Source organism: Chiloscyllium plagiosum, chromosome 8 (assembly GCF_004010195.1).
Source record: "Chiloscyllium plagiosum isolate BGI_BamShark_2017 chromosome 8, ASM401019v2, whole genome shotgun sequence".
Lineage (NCBI taxonomy): Eukaryota > Metazoa > Chordata > Chondrichthyes > Orectolobiformes > Hemiscylliidae > Chiloscyllium > Chiloscyllium plagiosum.
The window spans coordinates 56,618,460-56,638,631 of NC_057717.1; positions in this window are offsets into that span (position 1 = coordinate 56,618,460).

Genomic DNA, 20,172 nt, shown 5'->3' on the forward strand with positions numbered 1-20,172 from the left:
CTGTTATCCGGAAAGATCGCAAGATAAAGGAAGCTTTGGTTGTGAACTTAGTCAAAATGAAATAAAATATGTAAGTTCTATGATGCTAAAATCTGATAAGGCCCGTGAGTAATATAAAGAAAGCAGGAAAGAATTCAATCAGGGATTAAGAGTTCAAGATGGAGCAATGAAGGGGCATTGGCAATTTGGGTGAAATAGAACCGAAAGTTATTCTATATATATGCTAAATCGAAGAGAATAACTAGGGTAGGGCAAGAATCATGGATCAGGAGGGAATTTATGCTGGAGGCAGCGGATGTGAGTGAGATCCTGAATGTGTACTTTGCATCGCGATTCAACAAGGATAAAGATAGGAGGGTAGTGAGATTTTTTTTAACGTGTGGCATGCTGACATTCTCGGGCATTTTGAGGACAGGAAAGAAATGGTATTGGATATACTGAAGAGCGTTCAGGTGGTCAAGGCTCCAGGGTTCAACGGTATCTAGCCCAGGTTGTTGAAAGAGGCAATAGAGGAATTTATGGGGCCTTGACCAACATATTTGTGCCTTGATTAGCAACAGGGGACGTCCCTCAGGACTGACGAGTAACTGATGTCGGTCCTGCATTCAAAAAGGGGAGCAGGGATAGACCAGTGAATCTCATCCATTTTTGGGAAGCTTTTGAAATGAATTCTTAGAGGTGGGATTTGTGCCCATATGGGAAAAAAAAACATTGTTTTGTGTCTGGCAGGTCATCTTTCAGGAACTTGATTGATGCTTTCGAGGAGGGGACATGAGTACTCAACAAGGATATAGAAATGAATGTTTTCTGCATGGATTGTTGTTAGGCTTTTGGCAAGGTCCCTGATGGTAGGGCCACCTAGAAAATTATGATGCATTGGATTCACGATGACTTGGCTGTTTGAGTTCAGAATAGACGTGACAATAGGAAACAGGGGTTAGTGGTGGACGGGTTTTTTTTTCTCTGGCTGGAGGTCCGTGAATGTTGCTGTTCCCCAGTACGAAGTGCGATCTCTGCAGTTCGTCTTATACCTAAACGACTTGAATGAAAGTGTGGATCAGTGGGTTAATTATTTTGGAGATGACAAAAGGTTCTATATAGTGTCGAAGATTTGTGAAGAAAATACAGCACTATATAGATCTTTTGGAAATGTGTGGCAAGAAATGGCAGAAGGTGTTTAATCTTGGTAACTGTGAGATGCTGCAATTTGGCACATCAAATATACACAGTAAATGGGAGGTCTCAGGTCAGCATTGATGTGCATAGGGATATTAGGATTCAAACGCATAGCTCCCTGAAACTGGACCCTCAATTAGATGGGGTGGTAAGTACGGGAAATGTCTTGCTTGCTTTTATTTGTTGGGAAATTGAACAGAAGTGTCACACTATCATGTTGCAGTTTTATATGACAGCGGTTTGGCATTCATTTCTGGTCACGACATTACAGGAAGGATATGGAAGCTTCGGATAACATGCAGAAGATTTTGATCAGTTTGCTCCCTGGACAAGATAGAAAAACTTGGGTTGTTCTCTCCAGAGCAGCGGAGGCTACGGGAAAACTGTGTAGAAGTGTACACATTTATTAGAAACTTGTATAGGATTGACTGTCAGACTCAACTTTTTCTTTCCTGAGTTGAAATATCGCAAGCATGGAAGATGCGCTGTTAAAAGTTAAAATGAGATGTGACTGGCAAGTTTTTATTTAACTGAATGTTGGACGGAGCCTGGGTTTGGACGGAGGCTGATACATTAGGATCAGTTAAGTGAACATTCGGTAAGCATATGAAAAAGCAAGAAGGAGAGGGATATGGAAAAGGGCAAGGCAGAAATCATTAGTTTAGTGTGATATCACGTCTGGCAGAATGGCCAATGAGCTCGTTCCTGAGCTATCTTCCTCTTTGCTCTAACGAATTGAAGACGCTGAATAACTTCCTCCTGTCACTGTGTAACAGACTGAAGAGGCTGAACAGCCTTCCTCTGCCCACATAGAGGTTTGTAAATCTGAATGAGCTTCACCTGACCCTATGACAGGACACTAGATAGTGAATGGCCTCCTCCTGACCTTCTGTTACAGCTCTGGGACATTACATGACGTAGCAACCCGTGGATTACGAACAGCTGTTAAACTCACGGATGTCCATCCCATCTCAGATACTAAAACACAAACAAGAAACGTAATGCAGGAACACTCTCAGTAAGCCCTCGGTAGGCTGCAATCACAGTTTTCTATGATTTGAATGATACCTTGTCCAAAATGTGCAAAGAACTCAGCTTGTATGACCTTCAAATGAGAACACGCTATGGTGGATCGGATGATCTTCTGTTTCTCCATAGCAGGCACATGGAGACAAAATCTCTCCTCCCTGTCCCTGAGCAGCAATCGCGATGCTCTGAATGACGTCTCAAGATTATGGAAGGATTTTATAACTGAACATTTAAAACTACGAATGACATTATACAAATTTAATTGGCAGTAGGTTTTGCGACACTGGTTTAATTTCTGTAGAAATTTCCCTACCAGCATTTTATGCAGTAGGTTTGTTATTTTACCCTGTCTCCTTTTATAAGCAGGCTGCAACTACCGTGCTCTGGCACTACCACCACATACAAAGAAGAACGATTTTAATGTTTTCCTGATTTATGTTCCATCCTTCAGTACACGTCAGTTTCCATCTAGACCGAGTAAATGTTCCCTTTTTTTTGTGATGGAAGAGTGATGCGAGGAAGGAGTTAATTGAATCTCTTGGAGACTGTGATTAATATAATTCTTCATGGACTCTAATCATCCCATTCAATAACTTCAATACATTGATGATAATTGGGCTCTGTTAACTGTGCTATCCCAGAATGTGTGCGGGTGCATCAATCACAGAACTAATAGGGATCCGCATCTCTCTCTCTCGAGAGGGAGCAGAGATCAGAACCTGACAAAATTAGCCTGGAATGCTCCAGCGGTGGATCAGAAACTGAAAACAAAGACTGGAATGTTCCAACTTTTAAGGACCAGGCGCGAACTCTCAAATCATTTTAAGAAGTTAGCCCAGAACGTACTTTTTTTCTCATTGTTTTAAGCAGATGTCAGGTGACTATTCCAGGAACTATTCACTTGGTAAAAAACATTCGGTTTCAGAAAAAACTGAATTTATTTTAAAAATTAACATGGTACGTGAATGGAATGAGCTGCCAAAGGATGTGGTGGAGGCTGGTACAACTGCAACATTTAAGAGGCATTTGGACGAGAATATGAACAGGAAGGGTTTGGAGGGATATAGGCCGGGTGCTGGCAGGTGGGACTAGATTGAGTTGGGATATCTGGTCAGCATGGACTGGTTAGATCGAAGGGTCTGTTTCCATGCTGTGCATGTCTATAATTCTATGACTCTATGACACAACTATTTGTGAACACAACTGACACGAAAATGAGACTCAACAAAGATCTGTCCCAATTGCTTGCAACATCCAATAAACACAGCCCTTGGTGAAAACGCAAATTTCAACATCGACTCGGACTGGAGAGAGATGTCAGAGAGAGAAAGGATCAGAATGAAGGTGTTTCTTTGGGTCTCGATCTTAAAGTAACTCAAAACTAGAATACGCCCTGAGGTAGGAGAACTGGCTACTCTCCTTTCATTGTACAACTGTTTGAGAAAAGAAAAACATAAAAGCCTTTTCTGATTGCAGACTTTGACAGCATCTGTTATGCGTTATTAAAGTAGCCAGTTGAGACATTTCTGCATCTTGGCCCTTATGATCACTCCAGAAAAATAAAACTAAGGACAGAATTATCTTTTCAAAGCAGTAACATCGTCAGATTTTCCCCTTTTTAAAAAATCACCAATAGCGAAATATGGCATCATTTTAAACCCCAATAATTTTGAATTCGTAGGACACTGTAACACCTAGACGTTACCTTGACCATAAGCAATAAACATGCACCACGACATTATTTTTCTGCTTATTTTGCCGAGCTGCGAGATGGCACCGTTTCTCATCCACGTGTCGGCAATGCTTCGGAAATCCCATTTTCTCATCATGCCAGATGCACCATTTTTCAAGTTCTATGGCTGTGACAACAAGCCCCATCAAAACAGTGTGGAATCCTGTCCTTAAATTTATACTCAAACTTCAATCGGTTATGATCAGTGTACATGTTTATCTCAGATACATTACCGGTAATATGTACGTTGAAATGTTATAATGCCAACATCAAGCTCAAAGTCTCCTTCTCCACTTTCTGCTGAGGAATGTTCAACTTGCTGGGGAGGTATCACATGGGTCCTTACATCTTTTTGTTGTCTTCCTGCTAAAGCATAACACCGAAACCTACACCACTCACACAGATTGCCACCTTTAACTGCTTTGTATAATTAGGTGTGGATAGCACTGTGACAATGGTTAACACAGTTACCCTGCTGCCAAATACCTTCCAGCAGTCTGCTGTCTACTGAAACGTCTGGCCTCTTTTTTAGATTACTTACAGTGTGGAAACAGGCCCTTCGGCACAACAAGTCCACACCGCCCCGCCGAAGCGCAACCCACACATACCCCTACATTTACCCCTTACGGAACACTACGGGCAATTTAGCATGGCCAATTCACCTGACCTGCACAACTTTGGACTTTGGAAGGAAACCGGAGCACCCGGAGGGTGCCCACGCAGACACGGGGAAAATGTGCAAACTCCACACATTCAGTCGCCTGAGGCGGGAATTGAACCCGGGTCTCTGGCGCTGTGGGGCAGCAGTGCTAACCACTGTGCCACCGTGCAGCCCTTTTTTTAGTAATTCCATAAGTGGAGCAGCCACGATGCTAAAATTTAGTATTAATTTCAGATAAAGTGTTCTTAACCTCAGGAATCGTAGAACTGCACTTTTTTTTGGTGCTATGGGAAACTACCCAACTGTATTTGTTTTTGCATTTCATTTGGCCATTCGTCCATGTACTGTAACATGGTGCAAGAAGGTGACGTGTGATTTGGCAAATTCATTCTTAGACAGGTTTATAACCAAGTCGGCCTTCTGAAATTGTCTGAACAATTTTGATAAATACTGCAAATGTTCCTTCCATGTGAATCTAAAAATCACGAGGTCACCAATATAGAACATAGAACATAGAAAAATATACCTCAGAACAGGCCCTTTGGCCCACGATGTTGTGAGGAGGTTTAGTCCTAAAATATGAGCTGCAAAATTGGGGAATCTGGAAATGACCTTATTGGCTAGTCTTTAAATATGACTCGGGCATTTTTCATAGCAAATAACATGAATTTAAATTGATATAATCCATTCAACGCTACAGACACCAAAATTGTCTTCAGTCTTTTGGACAAAACTACATGTCAATATCCTCAGAGCAGTTCCAACTTAGAAATATAAGGTGCTTGTCCCAACTGTTCAACACAGTCTTCCAAACGAATAAAACTTTGTAACGCAGAACCATTGGGGTGCGGTTTTGGCTCTATTCCAACCATTCAGCTCATTGCAGTGCAACTCGTGTAGATTATGTCATCTTCGGGCATGAGTTTAATTTCCTTTTCAAACTATGACAAGTTTAGAAGGTTAAGACAAAAAAAATGTTGCTTAATTGAAATAGCATTCCCTATATCCTCATCATTAATACATCCCAGGTTATTTCTGCATTCCTCAGCATGCAATATTTGAACTCTTTCAGCTAATTTCCCTTTTCCTTGTGAAGATAACTTAGTAATTTATCCCAGTTTTTGACAATTCCCACACTTTCCAACGTAAGTTGAGGAATCTCCAGTTCAGAATTTTCTGTGCTTGGTTCTTCCCTTTGTGTATATTTTGCTTTCCCTCCTTGTCAAAATAACTTGGGAGCAGTTTCTCATGCCACGCTTTGTTAAGCGTCTTTCTGTCTGGAGTTCTCATCAAATTGTTAGCTCATCAACTTAATTTCCACTTAGAAGGTCCACTAAACCTTGCTTTTAAAGGTTCATGCACCATTGGAAGTAACAGTAACGCATTAATTGCTATAGCAAAGTTGCGAATTTTTATTTCTTCTCTCCTTCCTGTTACATTGTGTGCTGTGAAACGTTTATATGCTGCCTGGAAATCTCTCCCGCCAAGTGGCCGCCGAATTATGAGTTACAAATTTCCTCTTAATCAAATTTCACAGTCCACTCACAATATGCCCAATGATTAATTCAAGTGGAATTAATTTGGTCGATTGAGAGAGTATATCTCTGATGGGAAAAAGTACAAACGAAATTCTTTTACCCTAAATCATCTGGACAGTCTTCACTGTCAGCCCGACATATCGTCCTTGATGTCTTATGCCATCTTTGTAGCGCTTCCTTTTGTGTAATAGATTTTATTGTTTTACTCCAAAGTTGCCCATAAGTTGCTTGCGTAATTTTGATGTAAAGTTTGACCGTTTATCTGATTTTACCTCTGTGGTTAGTCCATATCTAATGAAAATATTGTGTACCTCCACTGCAACCCTTTCAGCTGCTATATTGCTCAATAGAATGGCCTTTGGAAATCGAATGGACACCACCATATAAGTTTAAAAATTACAAATTCACACTTTTCCTTTATGTAGGTCTTCAACACAATCAGCAAAATCTCTTGGAAATGTTCCATTTATGCAGGAATAGGTTTTAGAAGTATCAAATCCTACAGAGAGGAGACAGGCCCTTTGGGCCAATTTTATTTTGCTCAACAGCAAGTCCGTACACGCTCACCCTTTTCCATGCACGTTTCCCATATCCTTCTTTTCATATCCTGTCTACGTAATTATACAAATGCCTTTTAAACTTTATTAACGTACTCACCTCCACCACATTCATTGGTAGCTCATTCCATATGCGTAATGACTGGTGGACAAAATTGTGCACCTCAGATTCCATAGAACATAGATTAGTAGAGCAGAGTACCCTTCGGTCCTCAATGTCGTGCTGTTGTTTAATCCGACTCCAAGATAAAACTATCCTATGTACCCTTCATTATACTATAATCCATGTGCCAGTCCAATAGTCGCTTCAATGACCCTAATGTACCTGACTCTCCAACCACTGCTGGCAACATTTTGAAAACGGCCTGAAGAAGGGCTCATGCCCGAAATGCCGATTCCCCTGCTCCTTGGATGCTGCCTGACCTGCTGCGCTTCTCCAGCAACACATTTTCAACATTTTGAAAACACCAATCAATTTCTGTGCAAAGAACATACCTGTGACATCTCCCCTAAAAGTCCTCCAATTGCCTCAAATTTATGCCCCATCGTGATAATCATTTCTGCCAAGGGAAAATGGCTCTGGCTATCTGTACTATAAATACCTCTCATAATTTTGTACACTTCTATCAAGACACTGCTCATCCTTCTTACTTCCAATGATAAAACCCGAGCTCGCTCAAACCTTCTTCATAAGACATGCACTGCAGACCAGGGAGCATTCTCTTTAATCTCCTCTGCACCCAATCTAAAGCTTCCTCATTCTTCCTATAATTAGGCGAACCGAACTGAAAATAATATTCCAAGTGTGGTCGAACTATGGCTTTGTAGAACTCCAGCACAACTTTGCGGCTCCAAAACTCAATCCTACTGCGAATGGAAGCCAACACACCATTGCCTTTTTAACAACCTTATCAACTTGGCTGGCCACTTTGAAGGACCAATAGACGTCGACCCCAAGTTCCATTTTATTATTTCCTTCGAACCTTAAACGTATGCCCTCTCACCCTCGATTCACCAATACTTGGAAACAGAAAATGAGTGCACGATGGCACAGTGCCCCAACTTCTGGCAGTGAAAACACGTTTTCTGATGTAATTTTTAAACAACAGGCAAGGTAATTATCTGTGTCTGGCTCTGTTACACTGAAAACACATGAGTCCCTTCACCTCCTGTCCACATTCTTGGGCTTATCTTTTATCCCGTGGAAAATTCTTTCCAGTGTTCTCTGCTCTTGATTTCGTTGTATAAGATCTCCCCATCTCCTATCATCTAGACCTCACAGGTAGAAATTATACCGGAAGCATGTCTCGTGCAACATGTATTCATCTGCTAATTCTGCAGCCTTCTCAGTTGCTGAACTTTCTGCTCCTCCAAGTGAGGTCTTACGAACTCTGGAAGTGAGTTTATAAACTCCTGCAGCAGAATCATCTTTCCAAGAGCCTTAACGGTCTTATATATTTTTAAGACCGCACACAATCTATCAAAATGGCAATGTTTAATTCTTTTGAACTAAACATAAATCTGACTTGGTTCCTTCGTTGTGTTTCTGAACTGTTGAAAATATGCTTTGCGTACCAATTCCTAAGCAGTTAAAACAGCCTGTTTTACCTCTTAAAAATCTCTTAACACCTCATAACAGCACAGTAAGTATTCATGACCTCTGTCTTACCAGTTTAGGGTGAGATAGCATTAATGATCAAGACATCCTCGGACCACTCCATCTGCCTCGCCAGTTTTTTCAAATAAAATTAAGAAGGTTTCAACATCTTTCTCGTCATAAAGTGGTGGAGTTTTGTCACATCTGTATGTACCACGACCTTCTCTTTTAATCATCATTCTTTTAACTTGATGATTCTAAGTCGCAAGTCCTTAAGTTCAAATTGTCTTTCTTTTTGGTCAGCTCAGAAACTTGCTCCCTTTTGTTCCGTTCCCTCTCATTCACGCTCTTCTGTCTCTTTTACTCTCTACCCTTCTTCTCTCTCTTTATTTCCCCTTTCTTTGTTCTCTCTTTCTCTCTTCCTTTTTTCTTTCTCTCTTTGCTCAGCCAAGCACCTTCTCTCACTCTATTTTTCTCTCTCATTCACCTTCTTTCTCCATGTCTTTATCTACTAACTACATTTTTTTCTCAATTGTAAATTAAGTTTTTCTCCCTCTCCTTCACTTGCTCCTTTCTCGAACACGCCTAAGTGTTTGAGTAACGCCCTTGCAATTTAATCTTTACTTTTTTTCTTGGTTAAACCCAATTCTAACTTGTTTGTTAATTCTGTTTTCATTCCTTCTAAGCTTTCTTGGCATTCCTGAGAATCATCTTCAAATATCAAAATCTCTTCAGCACTTTTAAGGGCCATTTCTCTCACTTTCAATTTAATCAACCACAAATCACCATTTTTTAAAAAAAGAGTCTCATCAAACTTTTTCTTAAAATCTAGGAAACTAACCTGCTGGGATTTTTCAATTCTATTTAAATATGTCTAAATCAGTTCAAATTTCGTACAAAAGCTGTTACGAAATGGGGTGAATCCCTCTGGTTCATTTAAATGAGCAACACGAAAAAGGTTTACCCCGTGTGGTAATCTATGAAAATTCGAGAGGCACAGAAATTTAAAGTTAAAATTAACAATTTTATTTCTTCAAGGATAACAGAGGACAATTAACTAACAAATATTTACAAATCCTTCCTCTAACCTATCACTTACCTTCCTTCTATAGTACTTGTCCGATTTACCAAAAATTCAAAGTTCAAAACCAGGCAGCTGTCGAATGTTCCCTTTGTATCTTCCTCTTGAGGTGTTCTTCTTATTAATGTTTCTCTTTCATCGGACGTTGACAGATAAATGTACATTTAAGAGAGCTGTGTTTCGGGTGGTCTGCACAGAACGGTGGCTTAACAGTTCTGTCCCAATTGTTCAAGCATTTTCAGTTGTAAACTCCAAAGCATCGGAACATTTCATTGCTGTTAATATGTCAAAGCACTAAATTCAAACTCAATTGGAGTTTGGCATTTTGGGCCATAGTTTAAATTGTTTGGCTGAATTTGAACTTATTTTGTCTCAAAGCAGCCCAGATACTGCGAGCTGCTGGACTAAATGTTACATTGTAAATTCTGCAATACACTGAATGCTTGTTAATTCCTTCAACACTATCCCTTCCACCTTCATAACACCTGTCACTACCTCTGATGCAAATATCTATGCAAGGTGCTCAGCAATCATATCCCTTGCCTCCCACAGTGTTTGAGTTTACTCCAAACCAGATCCTGGAGATTTATAGACTTTCTTGCTAGTCAAGACATCCAGCACCTCCTCCTCTGTGATATGGGCATTTTTTTCAAGATGTCACCATCTATTTTCCCACATTCTATATTTTCCATGTCCTTGTGCACAGTAAGACCTGTGACAAAGTACTCATTTAGTATGATCTCCATATCCTGTGGCTTCAGAGATAGGCTGCCATGTTGATCTTTGTGGAGCCCGATTCTCTCCCGAGTTACCATTTTGCCGTTAATGCATTCACAGTATCCCTTTGGATTTTCCTTAACCCTATTTGCCAAAGCTATCTCATGATCCCTTTTTGCCCTCCTGGTTTCCCTCTTAATGATATTCGTGCTACCTGTCTCCTCATCTACGGATTTTCTTGACCTCTCGTGTCCATACATGACACATTCTTCCTTCTCTTTCTTAACCGTAACCTCAACTTCTCTCGTCATTCAGCATTCACTGAAACATCCAGCCTTTTCCTACGAAGAATAGAATACCTACGACGTGGAAACAGGCAATATGGATCAACAAGTGCACACAGACACTTAACCCGTGACTAATACACCAAACCTACACATCCCTGAATACTGTGGACAATTAAGCATGGCCAATTTACATTACGTGCACACCTTAGGAATTTGGGAGGAAATCCACACAGAGACAAAGGGAGAATGTGCAATCTCGACACTGACAATCACTTGAAGGTAGAATCAAACATGAATCACTGGCACTCTGGGAAGCAGCGTTTCTTACCACAGGACCACTGTGCCGCCTAAATAAGCACATCTCTGGACTCTCGTTTCCTCATTTCCGAAGGCTTCCCATTTTCCAGCCGTTCTTTTACCTACGCACATCTGCCCTCAATAAGAGTTTGAAAGTTTTTGCCTAATCTGGTCAAAATTAGCCTTACTCCAACTTAGAACTTCAACTTTTCAATCAGTTCTGTCCTTTTCCATCACTATTTTAAAACTAATAGAAATATCATCGCTGGTCCCAAAGTTCTCCACCACTAATACCTCAGTCACGTGAACTGTGTTTATTTTCCCAAGAAGAGGTCAAGGTTTGCACCTTCTGTAGTCTATACATCCACATTCTGAATAGGAAAATATGCTTGCATATACTTAACAATTTCGTCTCCATCTATTTCCTTCACGCTATGGTAGTCCCAGTCTATGTTTGGAAAGTTAAAGTCCCCCACAACAACCAACCTGTTATTCTTACAAATAACTGAAATCTCCTTACGGCTTTGTTTCTTACTATCTTGTAAACTGTTCGTGAATCTACAATCCAATCCCAATAAGGCGATCATACCTTTTTGATTTCACAGTTCCACCCAAGTAACTTCACCGGATGTGTTCCCAGGTATATCCTCTGTAAGTATAACAGAAATGCTATCCTTTATCAAAAACGCCACTCCCCATCCTTCTTAGTCACCTTTCTGTCCTTACTGCAGCAGACATATCCATTAAGTAGCCAGTCCTGTTCATCCCTGAGAAACGTTTCTCTAATTGGTCTGAAATGTTTGTCCCATGTTCCTAACCGTGCCCTGAGTTCATCTGCCGTCCCTGTTAAAGCTCTTGCAAGGAAATAAAAGCAGTTCTATTGATCAGTCTTGCCTCATTCTCTGTTTTGTCCCTGTCTGCCCTGACTGTTTGACTCGCTCCTTTCCCCAAATGTACCAGTCTCAGAAAATCTTTTTCCTTTCTCCCTTGGGCCCAGCACACACCACCACCACCCTCCCCCACCCCTTCCCCACTTTCCTGATTTAAATTCTCCAGGACAATTGTAGCAAGTCTCCTTGCCAGTATATTTGTCCCCTTTTAATTCAGATGCAATCCATCCTTCTTGTGCAGGTCACTTATACACAAGAATAGATACCCATGATCCTAAATTGTGAACTCCTCTCGAATGTACCAGTTCCTCAGCCACGCATTCATCTGCTCTTATTCCTTCCCTCACTAACTCGTCACACCATGAATAATCCATATGTTACTACTTTCGAGGAACTCCTTTTTAAATTCCTGCCTCACTTTCTATATTTTCCATTCAGAATGTGATCCTTTTCCCTTCCTATATCGTTGGTTTCAATGTTTGCAATTACATCCTGTTAATCCCTCTCCCATTTGAGAACCATGTGCACCTTCTCTGAGATATTCTTGATCATGCCACCAGGGAGGCAAAATACTATTTTTTTCTGCTGTTTGCCGCAGAAACGTCTAGCTGTGCCTCTGACTGGAGGGTCCCCTGTCACAATTGATCACTTGGAACTCGATGTGCCCCTCATTAAGTAAAATCCTACATCACACCAGAAACTTGGCTGTTCGTGCTACATTCCTCAAAGTATCCATCACCCTTACATTCTCCAAAACAGAATTCTTGTTTCAAGTGCGGAAAACCACAGAAAACTCCTTTACTACCTGCCTGCCTCTTCTAATTTTGCTGAAATTAACCCATTTATCTGAGTGTATCTGCGGCGTTTCTCCTTATCCATCATATCCCCTGGTTGTTGTAAATTCGTCATTGCTTCAAACTGTCACTCCAAGTGATCCATTCGATTGATGGGATTCGCAACCAAAGACACTTCCTGCAAACATAATCCTCAGTAGCAGGTAAAGGCTTTCCAATGTCCCACAACCGACAAGAAGAGCATATCGCTCTACTAAAGTCAATCTTTTCTCCTCCACAAATATAGATCCAGAGGGTTACACCGTCTTTTCGCTCTACTTAAATGTGATTGCACACATTGGAAAATAGATCTAACTTCCCGTGGTTAACGAGAGTAAATCATGGGAAGTTAGATCTAGAACGGCGTGAATATTTGTGTAAATTACAACAGCGTGTCTGCCTTTCTCTAGAAATTGAGTTGCAAAATTAATCATCACGGAAACCTCGAGAGAAAAGCAACAGTAAACTATTATCCCAGTTGACGGTAATCGTGGGCAACTCAGATTCCAGAATGAAAACTTGCCTGTTAGGTCATAGGTTTTATTTTTGCAGTTTATTTTAATAGGTTTGTTTGTCAAAAACATATTCATGTAATGCTTCATTTAAATAAAGTAATTCAAATTGGTTGCAGAAAATTAAACCCTGAAGTGTTACTGAAAATGTACAAAGCCTGCAAGAGATCGCACCTTCAATACAGAATACCGTTTCTGTCCGCTTACGTAATGTTGGATGTATTTTCATTCAAGGAAATTCAGGGCAACTTCACGAGATAGATTTCGGAGTGATTTTTTGCGCAAAGAAAAATTGAACCGTGTAGGCCGATGCTGTCTGTGGTTTAGAGGCGTGAGAACATATGTAATGTCTCCATTAAAGATATTAAAGCGGATTGAGAGGTCGTTTCCTCTTGTAGGCTAGTTGAGAACAATCAGGGTATAAGTTAAGGATAAGGAGCAGTAGATTGAAAACAGATATGGAGGAATTTCTTTTTAAAGTGTGATGGATCTGGGGAATTCATTACCGTATCGTTTGGCTCGACAGGGAAGTGTATATACAGGCGACTGTGATTGTAACAATACAGCTTTCTTTGCTACCTCTCACAGTGGGAAACAGACCAAAATTGTTAATGATCACCTAGCGTCCATGAAACACTGTTCTGCCTTCAAAGTGGTATTAAAACTTTATGGGCAAATTAGAAGTAGCAGTGACGATGATATTTATCGATAATTATTGTTAAAGTAATACGCAAATCATCGCAATCAGCAATGTCCGGGGGAAATGTGAAATAACTTGAGGTCAGATTCATTTTCGGAAGTTTGACGGGATTTGAACAGGGAACCTTCTGAGCTGGAATCAGAAGCACTCTTGGTGCTCCAGAGGACTAAATCGTGCCAACTATTGTCCAGTAAAATTATGAGAAGCAATCAAGATGAATGTTTTAAAAGTATAGCTGACAAACGGGACAAAAGTATAGCTGACAATCCAAAAGGATTGTCTTTGCCTTCGTTTTAAGGTAGGTCTGAAATTGGGCTGTGCAGGGATGTCAACAGGGAGTTCCAGAACACATGGCCCACCTAAACATTACCTTATGTACCTTCTATGCACTCTCTCATTTTCGTTCAATCATTGCTGACCTGAAATCGTATTTAATAGACCTAAGGTTGATTATGTAAAATATCAATCTTTCGCACCAGGAAGTTGGAATTCAGTTTTACTTTTTACTTGGCAGACACTCTTCAGAAGGTTTTACAGCAGACATGGAGAGCGTCCAATGTCTTTTGTCTGGAGCACTGCCCCTTCAAATGACGTTGCATGAATTTATCCTTTTGTTTTTCATTTTCTTGTTTGCTCATTTAATGAAAACAAATCCTCACTATCTGTCAATTGAATCCATTGTTTATCTGGAACACCTTAGGAGACAGCATATGCTTTGTGTATTCATATGAATATAGGACTACATGACAGTCTGTGAAACCATGTCCACACTGTTCACCCAGCAACGACCTCTGAACAAATCCCAACTCTGTTCACCCAGCAACGACCTCTGAACAAATCCCCACTCTGTTCACCGAGCAACGACCTCTGAACAAATCCCCACTCTGTTCACCGAGCAACGACCTGTGAGACAATTATTTCGTGTCGCAACAGCCCGTGAAAACATTGTTTCTCTGCTTCCCTGGGAACAGCCTGTGGATGCACACTATGTATTTTCCCTCCAAATGGCTGGGGAAACCATCCTCACATCATAATTTAGCAATGGTCTCTGGGCCACCCCCTTCCTGTTGCGTTGTGGATCCAACGCCCATCCGTTTTCTTAGCAACAGCCTGCGAACCCTTACTCCCTTTAATCCCCTAAATTCGGTCTGTGAAATCAACTCCTCTCCGTTAGTGTTATAATCGAATGTGAACCCATTTGCACTCTTCTCCCAGAGAAGCGGTGTTTGAACCAATGTCTAATCTGTTCGCAAAACAAAGGTCTGTGAACTCATCCTTCACCTTGTTGTCTTAGCAACGGTCTCTGAAACCATCTCCTACCTGTTTCCCTAATATGACCTGAGACACCATCCTCCTCTCGCCTCATCACACGCAGAGTGTGAACGCATCATCACACTCTGTTACCGTAGCAACGGCCAGTGGTCATAATTCCCACTCTTATCCCTAATAAGACTTGTAAACTCATCCCCAATCTATTCCGCCAGAAAAGGATGGTGATTGAGAACGAGAGGATGATAACAGTGGAATGATTCAGGGGAGTGGGCGAGAGGGAGGTAAAGATGTTGCAACAGGGTAAGAGAACCAAGGGGAATAGAGAGGAAGGAACAATTAAACAATACACAAATGAGAGAAAGAGAAAGAGGAGGGTGTCGGCGCAAAGGTGGGATGGATATATAGAGGGAGAGGAAACAAGGAAGTGAGATGAATTCTTCCGTGGCCAGGACGAATTGAGTGACACCAGAGATATAAGCAAGAACAGATAGATAACAACCCCCACTATATCCTGGACTCCCATGAGGCACATTTTAATTAACATTTTTGTTCTTTATTGTTGAAGAATATCTCGAGAGGCAGATCACGAACATTGTGTAGTTTATTACACGATATATCATGGGGAGAGCACCATTCCACAATGTGGCTCGGCAACACTCCGAAGTACAGCAGAAAGTTAAAAGATTATATTGAAAACAAGACAGGACTGAAACACAGTCAGATCGTTAATTTCAAGGTTTCAGGATGGTCTGAAGAGGTACCAAATAAGGGTCATTTCTCAGGGTCAGCCATAATTGATGTCACCCATTCCACAAAAGGGCAGGAGTGAATGTTAGCACTCAATATTTTTAGAGAGATATGCTAACTGCCACAGGAAGGAGACTTTGAGCAATTAAGCCATTCATACACCCACAACACATAAAACCCCAAAAAACAGCAAGCAGGCAGGTTGAAACACCTTGTAAGACATAAGCTACACATTACATTGCATCATTGAGAGAGAGAACCTATGCTATATCCGGGAGGATGAGAGACAGTTTCTCACAGCTGCATGTTGGGCGAAGGGCACTTAAACAAATGATTCAGTAACCGGAAGGGAAGCCATATTAAAAAAAAAGTGGTTACGACAACCCCTCATTTTTCTTTTCGCCATCAGAGGAGCAGGTGAGGAGCGTCAGCATGCGGGGGAATGTATCCCGAGCCAGGGGGATTGTCTGGAGGGGAAGGGTTGGATTCGTACAGGTAGGATTCTGAATCTGAGGTGACAGCGTTGGTTGGTCTGAAGTTGGAGGCTTAGTGGCAGGGCAGGGTTCGCTGTGAAGGGAACGTTGACCAGCTGGGCTGATAGCAGGACGGAAGGTAGCAACAGTGGCCCAAATTTCAAACAGCACTCTTCCAGGCACATAAACATGAGCACGAGGATACCAAGAGCAGCGATTATAAGGTATTGGACGTTAGTGCTTCCCCAAGACCCGGGCAAACCATCTGTCCAGGGCAACAATTTCCAACGGGTAGTGGTCTCATGGAGTCTTTTGGCCACTTCGCAGATGCGATTGGCAAGATTGAATCGCAGAACCAATGAGATCACAGATGCCCTTTTTTTTTAGCCAATAGATAATCTAGAGCCATCCTCCTTTGGAGGGCGACTGTGCAAATTGCAAACACCTCCGAATTAATTTATTCCAAAGCTAATGCCGTATTGTCCTCTACCACTTCACAGAGATGCCAGTTGCTTTGATACGATTGTTAACCGATTGGTCCCATAAAAGGAGGAAGTGATGGCTAGGAAATGCTCAATCCCATTAAAGGCTTCCTTGGGCTGAGCCCTAGACTGCTGTAACGGGGAGGAGTGGGAGTTGTAGATAAAGGGAATGAAATGCCGAATGTAGCAGCTACTGACCCAGGAGTTTGGCAGCTAAGGGGAGGCCATATGGCCATAAATAAAATAAATCTTTGTTTAGGTTTCCAAGCGATTAGTTCAGAGCATGTTAAATGTGGAACTTCCAGCATTTTGTTGGGAATCTAAAGGTGAAGTTAAACTCCTTGCGGCCGTGGACCAGATTGCAGCAGGGCTGAGGAGCAGGAATGAGTACATCGGCTGAACCCAGCATTCCATCCGGATGAATGTTTGCTGTAAAAACAAACAGTTCTCATCGGCATGACTTTTCCCGTGTTATTAATGAGGAACAAGGCCAGGGGAAACGAGAGAGATTCTGGTTCAACAACCATTCAGCGGTGTCAGGTGCATTCAATGGAACAGTTCGCATGTAGATTTGCATTTTGTAGTGGATGGGAACACAGGGCGCATGCCACGAAACGGGAAAGGTTAACAACTTTTGCATAGGGGTAAGTCATATGAAGAAAAGTATTCGTATGTAACTCCCTTCCAACCAATTCCTGTGCCCCGTTTTCCATGTCCCATTCACGCGCCCACCCTATCGATGTGAGTCACGAACTGACGAGAACAGAACAGCTCCAGGTAGTCCGTCCCCTCACTTTGTATCTGGCGGATGGACTGGGACTGCCAGCATTTCGTGTTCAGGTTCCTGCGGCGATGGTGGTCTCTTTCAACAATTTGTGTGCATCCACTCAGGTACTCCTTGGACCTTAACGGTTGTCTGGGTCACCAGGAAGTCGAGGTTTTGGCCTTTCCACCGAGGAGAAAGAAAATTCTTTTCAAGCGATTTATCATAACGTTGACCCCAGTGTGGAGCGGATGATCAGTTTGATACAAGGTACAGGAATGGCCTCTTTCACTGGATCATGACTGCAGACGATCATCTTACAGACCATTTCAACATAATCCAAAAGGGCCTCCTGCATATTTAATAATGCTAAGTCCTGAGTCAGTTTGGACAGGATGGCTTTAAGGGTACCATTTATCCATTCCACCATTCCTGAGGACTGAAGCTTACGTGCGAAATGATATTTACAGCCGATGCCGAATGCTTTGGTAACACTTTCCGTGATTGCTGCGGTAAGGTGAGTGCCTCTGTCACTGTTAATACTTCCTGGAACCCCACATCTAGACGGCACATCCTCATTGAGGCATTTGACAACGGTTCAAGCATCGTCTTCCCCTGTGGAAAAGGCTTCCATACTTTTAGAAAATATTTCTACAATCATCAACGTGTACTTCAAACCTGGTTTAGCAAAATCAATGTGCAGGTGATTAAAGGGTCCATTGGGGACCGGCATTTGATCATACTTGGACAAAGATTCAGCATTATTATTTTGCAGGCATATCAGGCATCTGGATACTAGCGGCTGCGCCGCCACTGCAAAGCCGGGGCATACTACATTTGCCATACAGTACGTATCATTCCCTGTTTCCCTGCGTAGCGATCTCCATGGGTGGCCAGTGCTAGCATGTGAAAATTTGATTTGAGCAGATAATCCTTCCATCAGTGCACTGCATTAGCCCTCAGACACCAGATTCCTCCGCCCATAAACGTGCCTGACAATTGTTCTCGGATTGTGGAGCGTTCTGCTGGCAGCTACTATTTGATTAACTAGACCAAAAGCATTTTCTGGTTTCCCTGCTTTGGGAGCTTGCAATACACATGCTGGAGGAGGTAATGTGGTACCTGCAGCAGCCTGGTTGATTCGAGCATTCCCTTGGGAGATTAGCTTGTCGTCAGTCGTATGGCTGGTGCACTTAAGGCTGCGGCAGTGGGGATCATAATAGTTGTAAATGATTGTTGATTAGTAGGGCATGTCCGGAGGAGGGAATGAATAACCTATACTTCCATAAGGAGTCAAAAACAATAACCACACTAAAAGCATATCAGGAATCAGTTAAATATTAACAGATTATTTGTCAAACAGTCTCTGGTAAGAGCAAGCAGTTCGGCCGCTGGTGCAGACGCCCCTTCTGGCAGCGCGGCGGATTCAAAGATTTCAAACGGTGTTCATAGCAAATAGACAGCCAGCATTTGATGATCCAAGGCCCGAAAGGTGGAATCATCCGCGAAAAGGATTATATCCGGGTTGAGTAATGGGGTTTCAGAAAGATTGGGATGAAGAATGACAACCTCATGGTCTCACGCAAACAGTTATGATATGCCTCTGGGGAATCATGTGTGCCAGGGAGAAGGGCAGCTGTGCTCAATGCGGGGGGGGGGGGGGGTGTTGAAGTGTAAGGTTAGTGCGGGATAGTAGAACGACCTCAAAGCCATTTCTCCATGACACTGTAAAATGTTAGGTCGCTGCTGAATTTAGCAGCAGGAAAAGCGAATGAGGCAAGAAAACAGTGCAAGAATAATCCATCACCATTGTGGTGCAAGTTTCTAACTTGACAGTGGCATCTGGCACAGACCATAAAAAGGCCTGCATTGCCCTCACAACCGTGGTCAAACGCTATCAGGCGTCAGAGATCCTCATGCCTCTGGTTTAGAATTATGGAAGCATATCCCTCCTTATCTAGAGTAAAACTAAAATGATAGCGTTTGGTTCGGAGAGCCCAGAGCAGGCGCTGTAGTCAAGGACTGTTTGACTTCAGCAAAGGTTGGCGTCATATCAGGTGTGCATGTCCCCTGGGTCGGCTGCTTTGTTGAAGAAGCTTCGCAGAGAGGCGCGTCAATGATGCGATTGTCAGATATCCAGTGTCTGCAGTAATTCACCATGCCCAGGAAAGACAAAAGTTCAATGCATGAAGTAGGAGAAAATAAATTAATGATGGCAGATTGTGCTACAGATGGGTTACAGATTATGCTGGAGTCCAAATCTGCTACTGTTGATGGCCCACATTGCCTCACGGATGCCCACTCTTTAAATGCTCGGCCTGTTCGAAGTCTGTTCTACTTAACACAGTGATAGTGCCACTCAACACAATGGAAGTTATTCTCAATGTGAGGAATCTGGGAAGTAGATAACCAGAAGTTCAACATCATTGCTACTTCACTAAGGCTTCACTAATGAGGAGGATTGTTTTCTTATTCTGAGAGTAGTCAGGATCTATGATTATTTGGCTGGAAAAGGAGATGGAGCCTGATTCCAGAAATAAATTGAAGACAGTCAGAGAGCTCATTGAGGATAAGAAACTTGCAGGTTTAAATTAGAGATGTGGGACTCTGCATGTGTGCAGTTTCAAAGCATGAAAGGCTAAGTGTCCTCCTCTGTACTTTTAGGTTTCGATAATACTGCAGTAAAATAACTTAGAACATTATGATTTTAGCTAGCCCTAATTTTGTTCAACATAAAATTTTCTTTTTATCACCCTGAATTTCCGTATTGCTTAAATGATGTCAAATAGGAGAGGAGTGAACAAAGCAGGCGATTGTATCCCAGCAAG